Genomic DNA, 13,989 nt, shown 5'->3' on the forward strand with positions numbered 1-13,989 from the left:
ACAATAAATGCAGGAGTATTAAAATTATATAATATTTTAGACACAAGTGTTATGGAAAAAAGCCAAGTAGAAGAATAGGGTATTTATTGGGATCTGTGTTTATAAATTGGTTATTCACAGTGAGAGAGAGATTTTTGAATGAAGCTTTGAAAGAGATGGGAAGATTTCATGTGATATCAAAGGCAAGAGGTTCAGGCAGACAGGAGATTCTGCAAGACCTTCAAGATTGAGAGATATGTTGGAGGAGAAGCAGTTCAGCCAGAGTGCAGTGAGGTCTTTGACTTTTATGCTGATGCTATTTATTTATTTACTTATTTACTTAGGTAGCAGAAGAACAAGGAGAAGAAATTTTTTTTTTAACAATATCCAACATGAGAAATAGTTTCAAGAAAGGAATGGTCACCAGTACAGAAGTGAGGCAAGCTCCTCAGGGAGAAGTCAAGGAGCGAAGAAGACAAACTTGGTCAAAAATGGTGGGGACAGGTTTGGTGCCTGGCCACGCCCAAGAGACACTAACCGTGAGCCCAGAAAGAGGGGATGTGGTGCTTTCTGAAAAGTGTGCAAGCTCTGACATGTTGAACCTACAGTCACCTGGATGCATCCTTATCCACTCATTCATCAGTAGGAACTGGGATGATCAGCAAATTCTCCATCTTTTCTGCACATAAAAGGATAAAAATATCAAGGGATAGGTGCCATGCAATTTCTGGGTAACGGTGTTGACATACATGACTGGTAACAATTGAGTATTATATCTTTTGGAAGTAAATGTGCTTTACTTTTAAAATGTGATGTAATTTTTCAAAAAAATTATTTATTTTATTATTCCATGATCTAGTTCAATAGGCTCCAGAATTTCCCTTCTCCCATACTCAAATCCCCCACCCCACTCTGAGTTCCCTCAAGTCATCTCAGTAGTAGTCCATCATCATGCTATTTAATGGTATCCTGACAGAGTAAGTATGGACAATGGCAGAGAGTCCAGCATCTTATTATCAAGATGCATTCAACAGTTTCATTGGGAGTCCATTTTTTAATTTGAAAGTAGTGATGCACTCTGCATTGTATCTTCACAGCTGTATGTGATAGTCTCTACTACATGGTTACCATACATCCCTTTAAACGAAAAGCCATAAAACAAAATCAACAGCAGAGAGAAAAAAATAGAAAATTTACAACATATAGTTAAATAACATGGATGACCAATGTCCCGCTGAAGAAATGAAAAAGAAAATCAAATACCTTCCTGAAGAAGAAAAGTTTTTTTTTCTTTTCTTCAAAAACGAAACAAAGAACAAGACACAAAATAATCCCAATGTCTTTAAAGCTGCGCTATGTATAACATTAAATGGCCAGCAGGTGGCAGAAGAACTCCATCCTTCTGAACTGCTTCCCCAGCCATTTCCTCTTTCCTAATTTAATTTTCCTTGAATTTTAGTATTTTGTTGGTTTGAAAATATATATGGAAAACTCTTCCAAATGAATTGGTGCTAGCATCCAATTAGATTGTAATATTAAAAGAAATTATAGGAAAAAAATATTTTAGTACCTACTCGTAATCAATCCCATTAAATAAAATATATTTTGTCTTACGCAGATTTATTTTTTGCTTTTACGAATAAAATTAAGCATCAAGAGATAAAGTAACCACAAAAAATCTTTTTTTAAAGTAGAGATGACTGTATTTCAGGGAGGACAAAATAGGAGTTGGCTTTGAGAGATAGTTGGGATAGATTCTCTTGCATGGAAGGCAGGGTTTTGAAGCAAAGCTACATTCCATTTAAGCAGCAGGCTGAGCCCCTTTTTAAAGTGGATTTCTGGGGAGTCGCAGGGTGCCACAGGAACCCTGATAATGGTGAAGGACGGCTCCTTGGTGAAGTTTACGGAGAATTGTCTTGGCAGTTTGGAATGTTCCCAGGTGAGAGGTTTTCTGGAACAGTGAGCATTGTTCCAACAAATCCAGCATTTTAATACATGTATAGAAAGAAATGCAAGATGTTCTGGTGCAAGACCACAGCCCTGGGAGAGGGAAGCGCTGGGAACGGGGACGCTGACGGTCTTCCTGGCTCCTTCCTGCGGAGAAGGATGTGGTCAGGGAAGTGGTTTCTCCTTCTCTCAGTGCCAGTATCACTGGGTCAGTAGCTGGCATTGTCTTTTAAGTTCTGCACCTATGAATGGATGACCCATTTCTAAAGCGAAAGGGTGCATGCACCTAGATAAACTAGAAGACAAAATTGTTATGAGGGCTGAGAAGGGACATAAACCAAGGTGTTGTGGGCTAGGGTAGACTTAAAATTCCCCATACGTTTTTGTGTCTCATACTTAGAGAAATATCATAAATACAGGCACAAATACAACATATAGAGTGAAGAAGTATATTCAAAAAGGTGTGTGTGTGAGAGCGAGTGAGGGAGACTCCACTGCTAAGCTTCTTTTGAGCTTCACTAGGGGAGCAGTTCCATGACCCTGTCCCCATCACAGGCAGGGAGCTGTATATCTGAGAGAGGGGATCTTTGATTGATAGCTGAGTAGATAGGATTAAGTAGGGTAGGAAAGGTATGGCTTCCAGTTCATGATCCCTGATATAGCTACCTGCCTGTCCTGCATCAAAGGTAGCTGGAGGGCTTTAGGAACTTGTTTTTCAAGAGTCAGATGCCAGCTTGCCTGTAGTATCGCAGAAAAGATGGGATCTACTCGTGTTAAAGCAACATTATGTATTTGGTTCATTCTCCCAAACATTAAAAAGTGCCTGCCAGTGTGGCACCTGCGAGGATGGTAGGGGATTGTGTTTCTGATGAATCGCAGCACTGAGAGTTCAGCAGAGTCAAGAGCAGAGAGGGAGCTTGAGAACAAGATAGATTGTATGATTTGCCTTTAGACGGCAGAAGACATGGTAATGAACCTGGTGAGCCTTCTGGCTTAAAGAGCCAGTGGACATGATCATGATTCCATACAGCTTAAGAGAGATGTCCCAGCCTTGGCTGGGAGCAGTGTGCTGGCAGGGACTGGGACAAGGCTGGGGTTAATCAGTGGTCAGGACAAGGTCATGGGATTGTCCAGGGTCAAACATAGTGAGGATGGTCTCACAGCTTTGAGAGCAGTCATCAGAATTGGAATGACTTTGGACTGAGGTTTTAACAGAGAGGTCCTTAAGAGATTTTTGTAGGGGTGAATACTGCCTATTGTTCCTCTGCCTGTGTGGGACATTGCTGGGTGGATGGCCTCCTGGATCAGAATTCCTGAAATTGCTCCTAGGAATTTATAAGAGCTCATTTGATACAGGGTTAGGGAGCTTAGTCTCAGGTAGAAGACTGCAATCCATCCTGACAAGGTTGTGGAAAACAATAATATTCGGTCATTCTGCCACCCAGAATTTCAATTCTTGCACACATAAGCTAATAGCTATCTAGCGAGTAAAGAAGGCTACAGAAAACCTATCTGTAATGACAACAAGAATCCTGGGCTGTGCCGTCAGCAGCAAGGCCGGGTGAGTGAAGGGCAGCTCCAGGGAAGGCTCAGTGGGCTGTGTGCCTCTCCTCAGAGCTCTGCTGACTCTCAGGGCAGTCTCGTTCCAGTGGCCAGGTTTTTGACAGAGGGATTGAGGTTTCCTTGGAAGCCAGTCTACCCTGGCTTCTTGCATCAGAAACACACCCTATTTTAGAGTGAACAGGTCTAGCTAATTTCCTTGATAGTAAATCAGCAGTTATTAATCCTTCTGGATAGACCCAAATGTGTCAGTCACTTTTATCATCCATTTTTAGGATGCTGGTTTTATGTCAGGGCTGAGGGCTGGTTTTCTAAGCAGGGGAGTGCCTGCTGATTCAGGTAGGACAGATAATCTCCAGGTAGCCTTCTTGCCTTCTTTCTTTTTTTTTTTTTTTTGCTTCAATGGCCTTGGCAGGGCTCCGTAAGAAGCGTCTTTAACCAAGTTTTAAGGCACATCATTTTTAGATATATTATTAGTACATACTGCATATGCTAAATTTATGCTTAGGCAAAGCTTAAATTGTTGCTTTCATGAAGTTAAACATTTTAACAGGAATTGTATATTTGAGCAGCCAATGAAAGGCTGTATCCTGGAGTTTGAGCAGCTAAAGGTTACTGGATGCATACCTAATTCATACTTACATCAATCCCAGTTTTACCTCCTTAGATACTGCCCTGATGTAAGCTTCTTAGTGCCTCTCAGCTTCCACTGTAACAGGGGTGACAGCTGTCACTTCTGAGGGCCCCGGCAAGTCATGAAGTTGGTGCCTTCAGCATCACATTGGTCTTCCACAAGTTCATGGAAAATCTCTATCACAGAAAAAAGTATATTTGATTTTTTTTGACACAAATACACTTACGTTTTAATTTTTTTCTTGAATTTTTTAGTAACCTCATACAGAATTTAAAAGTCCTTTCTCCACTCCCAAGACTTGCAATGTTAATTGTAGCAATGACGTAAAGTAAGACAGAGGTTAAAATATACATCTAATTAAACAGAATTGAAATCCAGTTCACATGTTCAAAAGTATCATGGCTGAAAGATTTTTGAGAGTAAAACTTGGAATTACTTTCTGCTTCCTGTTAGGAAACATGTTATTCCCTAAAGCTCAATTTTTGGCGTTCTGAGTTGTGGCTATGCATTGGCTCTAAAAGACCTATAATGACTCATTCTGAGTGATGCTGTATAGTAGATTGGGAAAAGAGGTGACTTCGTGGTCTACACCCTTGAATATGATTTCCTGAAGAGCTGACGAAGTCACTGTACAGGATGCAACTTACTTTATCACTCTGTAGACCAGGAGGAGACTGACCTGAGTCCATGTACGAAATCCGGGGAAGACCTGTGGATTTCTGTCTGATGAAAGTTTCTGTCTGATGAAAGAATGAAGTCACTTTCAGGAAGGGAGCATAAATAATGTGTACTCTGAAGCTATTAGACATGATATTATCAGATGCTTGGCAATCCAGTATGTTAGCATGAAAAGACTTTGGAGTTCTTTGTGTTTGTATTTAGTTTCTGGAAAGAAACATGTTGAAACATTGATTAAGCAGAAGATCTGAAAAAACAAGTGTACCGGGAAAAATTACAGGGAGCTTGAGTTACTAACACAGGGCTATCTGCCTGAGTCTGTTAGCTACATTGTGATGCATATGATTTAATTTTAAATGCATGCAACATAAATAATTCTGAGCATTGACAAACCCAAGAGGATTTCAGTTTTCTTAGTTTTATTTCTGCTAGACTTGGGAATATATTTGATGAACTTGAGAAATGAGAGGAAATAATTTCAGAAAAACTTTAATGGGAGGGAGAAGGGGAGACTTTAGATTTCATTCATTAGGTACATTCCTTCATTGGGTACATTTTCATCCTAAATACCACACATATCCTGTAGTTGGTTGGGGGAGGTATCTGTTCTCAGCCAATCAACAATCATAAAACTGGAAATTAACTTGTTATCTATCTAGGGTAGGTCTCAAGTATAATTGAATAAAGAATATCTTAGCTCTCTGTGCTCCCAGGCGAGGGGGTTCCGTATGGCGTTGTCTTTGATTCCTGGCATAACTTGAAAGGGAAGCTGCCGTGATGTCCAGAGCGGTTGACGTCCTGCAGATGGAGAAGGAACCCACCTGGGAGGCACCGACCTTGACTTCCAGATGGAGCAGCACACCTACAAAAGGCAAAGCAATGGCATCTACATCATCAATCTCAAGAGGACCTGAGAGAAGCTCCAGCCAGTAGTGTGGGACATCGTGGCCTTTTAAAACCCTGCGGACATCAGCGTGCTATGCCCCTGGGACACTTGCCAGAGGGCTGTGTCAAAGTTCACTGCTGCCACTGGAGCTGCACCCATTTCTGGCCACTTCACTCCTGGCACCTTCACCAACCAGATCCAGGCTGCCTTCCGGGAGCCACGGCTCCTGGTAGTGATGGATCGCAGGGCCACCCATCAACCCCTCACGGAGGTGTCGTATGTGAACCTGCCCACCATTGCTCTGTTCAACAGGGACTCTCCTCTGTGTTACAATCGCCATCCCTTGCAACAATAAGGGAGCCTACTCTGTAGGTTTGATGTGGTGGATGCTGGCCCGGGAGGTACTGCGCATGTGTGTCACCATCTCCTGTGAATACCCATGGGAGGTCATGCCTAATCTCTACATCTGCCGCGATCCTGAAGAGACTGAAAAAGAAGAGCAGGCTGCGACTCAAAAGGTTGTGACCCAAAAGGAGTTTCATAGTGAATGGACCACCCCCACTCCTGAGTTCACGGCTATCCCACCCGAGGTTACAGACTGGCCTGAGGGTGTGCAGGTGCCGTCCGAGCCCATCCAGCAGTTCCCCACTGAAGACTGGAGCGCCCAGCCTGAAGCTGAAGACTGGTCTGCGGCCCCCACTGCTCAGGCCACTGAATAATCGGTGGAAACAACCACCAAGTGGTCTTAAGTGATGTTCCTTTCTCCGAGGCAGACACGGGGTGAGGCTCACGGAAAACAAACACCAGCTTCTAAAAAGAAAAGAAAAGAAAAAAAAATAGTTTAATGTTCTCTACCTAGAAGAGGGTCTGGCACAATGGCTCAGTGGCGAAATCTTTGCCTTGGATGTACTGGGATCCTATGAAGGCCCCAGTTCATGTCCTGCGACTTCACTTTTCATCCAGCTCCCTGCTTACGGCCTGGGAAAGCAGTCAAAAATGGCCCCAGATCTTGGAACCTTGCACCCGAGTGGAATACCCAGTAGAAGCTCTTGGCTCCTGGCTTTGGGTCAGCTCATCTCCAGCCACTGCAGCCATTTTGGGAGTGAACAAAATCTGCCTTTCCAATTAAAAAAAATGAATTTTTTTAAATGAAGAAATCATCTTTTCTTCTGGAGTTGGAAAATTCAGAGTCATAGCTTTTCCAGTTTCTCTGTAGGAACTCGTTTTGTCCTCCCTGTGCCCTGTATGTGACGCCTTTGATATACTTCTCTTCATCTCTGATTTAAAGAGCGTTTTCCTCTTCCTGAACTCCTCGGTTCCTCAGGTGTTTCCCTCAAGTACAGGGCTTGACTAGACATGACTCTCACAACTTCTTACACTGGCTTCTACCTATTGATCTGTCATTGTCTACAATTCTCGACATGAAGTAAAATCCAAAGCATTTTCCTTGCCTTTGGTAATTTCAGTAATATAGACACTATGTCAAATTCACTAGTTCAGCTATTTTAAAGTGTACAGTTCAGTGGCATGAAGTGCATTCGCGGTGTGACACTCATCACCACTTTCAAGATGGATTAGAATCTTCTAAAAGCAACAGCATAGCATTTGTGAACAGAAACACATTCATCCTTCCCTTCCAACTGGAATGCCTTTTTCAAGGTGCTTCAAGATATCCTTGGACACCGGTGGACATTTGGTGTAGAGCCGAAGATGTTGCTGTGGAGTGCTCTATCCCTGTTTGGAGGACCTAGATTCAAGTCTGCATTCTACTTGTCATTCTGCTTTGTTGCTAATGCTCACCCTGGGAGGCAGAGAGAGGTGGCTTAAGTACCTGGGTTTCTGCCATCGTGTAGGAGATCGAGGTTAAGTTTCTGGCTTCTGGCTTTGGCTGTTGCAACCTCATGCACTTGAGCAGTGAATCAACAGATGGGAGATGTGACTCTGTCTCCTACTTTCTGAATAAATAAAATAAAAAGGAAAAGTAGAGTTAAAAGAGATAAGTTTATATTGTAATAAAATTCTTTTGAAATCCGTGTGTAGTTTTTTTCCTAAAATATATTTTCTGCAAACTTCTTTGAAATCCCTTATATTGTAGAACCTTCAACTAAATAGAATCCAGACCCAAACCATAAGTGTATGATTATGTATACACAAAGCACTTAAAATACAGGCAAATTTACAGAGAGAGGAAGTGGTACAGTGTTTGCTGGGGAGAGAAGTAATGGGAGTTATTCGGTTAATCTGTCATACAGAATTTCAGTTTTGTGTGATGAAAAAGTTCCGGATATGGTGCATGGGGTTTTGTGTTAGGCAGCCCTAAAGATCCAAGTGGTTTCTGCATCTGTTTTCTTAGGTGGATAGTTGTCAGACATACTTTATTTTATTTTATTTTTCTTGAGAGTCCTTAGAAGATTTTCGTAGATCAAACACCAGGCAGTGTCTCAATAAAGCATTCTCGTTTTGGAGTTTGCTTCTTCCTTGTTTTACTTTATTTCCTGGCATTCCTGTTCCCTCGGAGACCCAGGTTCCAAATAAAGTCCTATTCCTAAGTGTTCATAGCAAAATCTCCTTTTGTGAAATCAAGATTAAGAAGACAGAGGTACCTCCTACCACAGTGGGCTTAATTTAAGTATGTGAATGTGGCAGTTTTGAAATCAAAAGGTTTTCATGGGATGAAATATTTCCCAGCAAGCTCCCTTGATAGTTGACCCAATGGACTGATTAAGTAAAATTAAATGTTTCAATTCAGGTTACAATTGGAGATTTGGTGTTGGTGTATACTGAAGGTATTAATTCGACTCTCCAGCATAAGCAGATATAACTTTGTCATCTATAGCTTCTCAATTTTGGATGCATGATCATAACAAACTTAAAATCTATAACAAATTTAAGATACAGCCTTCATTAATAGGGAAGTGCCAATTTAGCAATCTTTCTCTAAAAAGGGTTCATTGGCTAAACCAGAGAAAGGTCTCTGTCTTTCCCCCTGGATCTAATACTATTTAATCACATTCTTAGAAGGGGAAGCAAGAGAAAGACCCTGGGAAATGTAGCTAACGATCAAGTAGGGATTCTCTGTTGAGGGTAGAGAAGTTTGTTTATGTGAAGATCTTCCTGGTCCACAATAAAAGGCAACCTATAGCATTTCAGATTTACACAAGGATGCAGTGAATCCTTCACTTGAAAGCATTCCTATTTTGGCACATCCGTGTAGTTGATGTCAACCACAAGCTAAAAAATGACCAATTTAGCTTTTCTTGGTGGGGAAGGTTGTTTTTATGGGGACAGGACATTCTACCTGCACAATCTTCCGTATTGGGGATCTCGCAAAATTTACTTAGACAAATGGCAAGTAAAAGCCTAAGTGCGTAAGACCTCCTCAGGAAATATGTTCAGGTCTGAGAGGTCTCAGATCAATGGGAACTGAGCAGGGTTCAGATCAACCAGTGATCCCATAGCACTGCTGGGTCATTCTGGTCAGGAGGGAACAGTGACTATCAGAGCAAGTGAAATCTCCTATGTTTGCTTGTGATTAATGACTGGAAAGAAATGCATATGGTTGAAACCTTAGGGCATCTTGCTGCAGTGTGATTGGCCAGGCTATTTAAATAAGGATGAATGTTAATTCTAGAAATTTGCATTTACCTTGAATATGCTGGTTGCTTCCCCATTTTTAAGGACTCTGCTAACTCTGGAGTCGTGTCTGAATATGGAGGAATAGTTTCATTTTGGAAGGAATCTGGAATTTGGTGTTAGAAAGAAGTGGTTTGCAGTTCCCGCTATGCAGCTTGCCAACTGTGTGACTCTGAGTAATTTACATAACCCTGTGTGCTTCTGTTTCCTCATTTCTGAAATAAGCATGACTATAATAACCTATGTCATGGTACGGAATATCAAATGGTAGGTGTGAAGTTGTTTGTAAGTAGGAAAAAGTGCCATCCACCTTGAATTCAAGCAGTTTGTTTCTTTCCTGGCGGAAGCTCAGGGAAGCTTCCCAGCATGAGGCGGCTGCTACAGAGGGGAAAATTTACCTTTCCCTCTGCCCATCCTTTGCTCTGTATTATTCATCTCTGTCCCATTTGGAGGGCACAGCGCCATCCAACTGTGCATGGCTCTCCACCTCGATAACAACTCCAGAGAAAGTGAAGTTAATGTATGCTGCGACACGTGTCTGAAAATAAATGGGCTGTGAGACGGGAAATGCCAGTTCTGCCTCACTCCCAGCGAAGTTAGGATGAGACAGCTGTGCCTGCAAATGAAGCTATTTGAAGAGTTAACATGGAAGACAGAGCCATGTAATTGAGTACTTCCGTGGAGACACTTGCAGACTGTGCTGTAGAAATTAATAAAAGCGCTGACGACGATGGGAAGAGTACGCAAAATGAAAGCTAAATGAATGAATTAGTTTTCCTACATGGTTCAACAGTACTGGATCCAAAGGCTGTTAGGCTCTGCTGGTCTATGGTTTTAATGGTATTTTTGAAGGATTTACACCAAAGCTGTGTAAGAAATCAAAGTAAAGCAGCATAAAATAATAAAGAATGATGACACTTGTGGTTCTACTGGAAAAATGTATTGGCAAAAGGAAATATGTTGCTAATGAAAATAAATAAGGAATTCCTCATGTATGTCATTAATTCTAAAGCTAGCACATCGTTTTCTCAACATATTTAACATTTATTTAATTAAACAGAGTTTTAATTCACACAAAATATATTTATTTACTTGCACATCCAATCATACATCCAAAAATTCATAGAGGTTATTATTTGTATCAGGAACATTCTTCATTCAATTCTCATAATAATTGTCTTCCAAGGTTTTGATTGCAAGTTTTTCATAAAGAAAAATAATATGCTGAGTTGTTAATACATGCATATATAAAAAAATTACCAGGGATGGAATGAGGATTTCAGTTTATTTTTTTCCCTAATACATATTCTTTCTTCTAAAAAAGAATATTTATTTATTTGGAAGGGATGTTTGATGAAGGAACTGCTGAGCCAAAGCCAACCATATTTTGAAAGGCAGAGTTAGTGGAGGGCAGGGAGAGAAAGAAAGAAAGAAAGCAAGCTTCTATTTGCTGGTCTGTTTCCCAGATGGTCACAATAGCTGGTGTGTGTGGTCAGGACAAAGCCAGAAGCCAGGAGCTTCATCATGTCTCGCATGTAGGTAACAGGAGCCCAAACACTTGGGCCACCCTCTGCTACTTTCCCTAGGTTATCAGCACACTGTTGTGTTTGAATTATAGCAACTGGGATATAAACTGGTTCCCACATTGTGTGGGTACAAAGCCTACCATGACTTTACTCAATAAACCATTCCCATATCTTTTGTTCATAAAGATCCAATTGGTATATTAAAGGGAATTTAAAAAAAAAGATTTACTCATTTTTATTACAAACGCAGATATACAGAGAGGAAGAGAGACAGAGGAAAATCTTTTGTCTGTTGATCCCAAGTGGCCGCAACATTCAGAGCCGAGCCAATCTGAAGCCAGGAGCCAGGAGCCTATTCAAGGTGTACCATGTGGGTGCAGGGTCCCAAAGCTTTGGGCCATCCTCGACTGCTTTCCCAGGCTACAAACAGGGAGCTGGATGGGAAGTGGGGCTGCCAGGACACGGACTGACGCCCATATGGGATCCCGGCGCATGCAAGGTGAGGACTTTAGCTACTGGGATATCGTGCCTGGGATTTTTTTTTTAAGTAAAGCAGGAATATAAATGGTTCTCAGTAATTTCTTAATAGCCTCTAAAAATTGAAAGGCAACTTAATGGAGCACTTATACTTGTTTACAATACAGCCACACAGCCTGTCTGAGAGGTTTGTGTTGGTGAGATTCCATTTCTGTTTTATGCATACTTTAATAGGTTACATTCGTAATGATTCATTATAACATGTTGACAATGACCTCTTTATCTTACATATTTCACAATTATTGGCCCATGATTTCTCATGATAAATCTTGTCATCCAATAAATTTTGGAAATGCAGGTTTCTGGTCTTATCTTTGTATATCTGAATTACAGTTGCTGAGAATGGATCGGAGAAGCTGTGATATGAACTAGACACGTCCGTTTTGACACATGCTCAGGATCAAGAACCGCTGCCCTAGATCATCTCCTCATCAAAGACTGCCCACACTGGCTAGTGGCAGCCTGGATGACCCTGACCTTTTCAGAATTCAGTGAAGTTGAGAGCTCCCGACTCCTGGGACTGGACCCAGCACTGTTTCAGAAGACCCTACTACTAGCACTGCATTTTATGAGGACCCATTGCATCACAGCCCATCTATCCTCTCTGTGTTCCATGATGGCTCCTACTTGATGCCAATCCCCCTCCTCAGAGTCCTCTTGAGTAGCCTGCGTGGACGCAGAAGCTCTTTTCTGCTTCTTGTCCTGACTTTTTTCAGATCTCTGCTAACAATGCCCACAGTTGAACTAGATCCTGATATGGGATTTGGATTCCTTCCTAGTTAAAATAAGCCTTTGAAGAAATTTCTCATCCCCAAGTGAACTAAATTTTTTTGGGTTGACTTAAGTATTGAAATTGAAAATGTAAAACTATTTGTTTCCCTGGTTCATGATGAATTAGTGCCTTGCAGGAGTCATGATTAATCATGCTCCACCTGCACACCAGTGCCAAAATGACTGTGCTAATAGAATCCCTCAGCTGCTGAAAGATGTGACTGCACTGAAGGTGGCTTTATTGTAAGTACCTTCATTTTGCATTCAAGTTGCATGTTGACATTCCCTAATAAAAATTGGTTGGATCACTCTCAGGAACATTTGGGGTGAGTCTTGAGGAGATAATTTGCATCAGCTAAATACTGAATCATAAAACTATTTCTATTATTCTGACAAGGCAAAACATCATTTCTTCTATGAGATTTAAATGATCATTTAAAATTTGTGTTTCAGAAGAGGAGAAGTAATAATTGCTGAAAGCATGATAACTATAACATTGTTTTAGAAGTGTATTCGATCTTCAGCCAAACTATTTTCTTGGTACCTCTCATACATTGGAGAGTAAACATTTACTGTCATGGATGAGGTTATATGTAACCTTCTAGAGGTTATTACTATTAGTGTTTTTTTTTGTAATCTAGAAAGCATTTTACTGCCAAATTCTGTTATAAGAACTTCAACAGCCATAAGATGGCTCACTGCTGTGTTCCAGTTGTCACCTTGTTCGAGCTATGGTGGCTCCTAATGGGAGCAACAGTCCAAGAAAACTGACAGAAAATCATTGGTGAGGATTGATTATAAATACATTTGTGATGGACAGGGAGGCAATTGTGTATCCATTTATTACCACGAGCCCCATGTTTTTTGCTGCAAGTTGAATAAACACAATTTTTGGAGTTAAAGTTTAATTTGACGTCTGGTCCCAATTTTTCCAAGGATCCACCCTGGGACTTTTACTTTATGTTCTCCTCTCATTTGAATGTGGAGTTCTTTGGCTGTCTTTGCCATTTTTTTTTTTAACCTAGATATAACCTGGTGGTTTAGATCTTTTATATTTTATCAGTCAATTTAAATATTATTTTCTTTTGGTGGACTAGTTTATATTCCCAGGGTAGAGAGCTAAGTTCTTTCTCTAGGCTTCATATTTTGGTTTAAGAAATGCCAGTGAAAGAGAGAAAATAGGGTTGAGTAGATGTGATGCTGCCTCTTCCAGCCTATGGGAAGCCTCAGAACAAAAATGCCCAATTTGAGGAGTGTTGCCTTGGATAGGAACGAGGCTCTTCTTAACTCAGCCTTGCTTCTTCATTGGCTTGGTAGAACCAGAGGAAACACCACTACAGTTACCACCACCTTGTTGAGTGGCTGCCAACACCACATCTTGAGTACAATGTGATCTTGTCTCATTGCCACAGCACATTGCCAAGAGACTAAGAGCTGGGAAGGTCAGTGATGGGCATGTCTCACAGCTGGGAAGCATGTCATTTCTTTCTTGGAGATCTGAGTGACCCATCTCTCCTCTCATGGTGACCGAAAAGACTAAAAGCTGAAGACATTGCTCTGGAGCTGTTGGATGTTTATCAGATTCTCCAGAAGGTCAGGTAGACTTAAGCCTCTCAAGGACAGACTTTATGGCACTGGAAGACAGTGAGTTAGCTGGGAGCTTCTATGTAGCTTTCAAAGCTCACCTAACCAATCTATTGCCCAAGTTCTAAAATGCAGATACATGGTGGTATCCCTCCTTCCTCAGCCATGTCTCTTGTCACAACTGGGGAAGGAGGCTTAATTGACACATGCACCTCTTTTTATTGTGTGAGGATTGTGACTGCAAAGCTATTTTC

The 13,989-nt window shown here is 41.2% G+C and overlaps 1 pseudogene; it reads left to right on the forward strand.

Annotated features, from left to right (window-relative positions):
* The first annotated feature begins 371 nt into the window (after nt 1–371).
* LOC101533107 (small ribosomal subunit protein uS2-like) lies at nt 372–6,433 on the forward strand (annotated as a pseudogene).
* Nucleotides 6,434–13,989: the final 7,556 nt, after the last annotated feature.

Source organism: Ochotona princeps, chromosome 3, assembly GCF_030435755.1.
Source record: "Ochotona princeps isolate mOchPri1 chromosome 3, mOchPri1.hap1, whole genome shotgun sequence".
Classification (NCBI taxonomy): Eukaryota; Metazoa; Chordata; class Mammalia; order Lagomorpha; family Ochotonidae; genus Ochotona; species Ochotona princeps.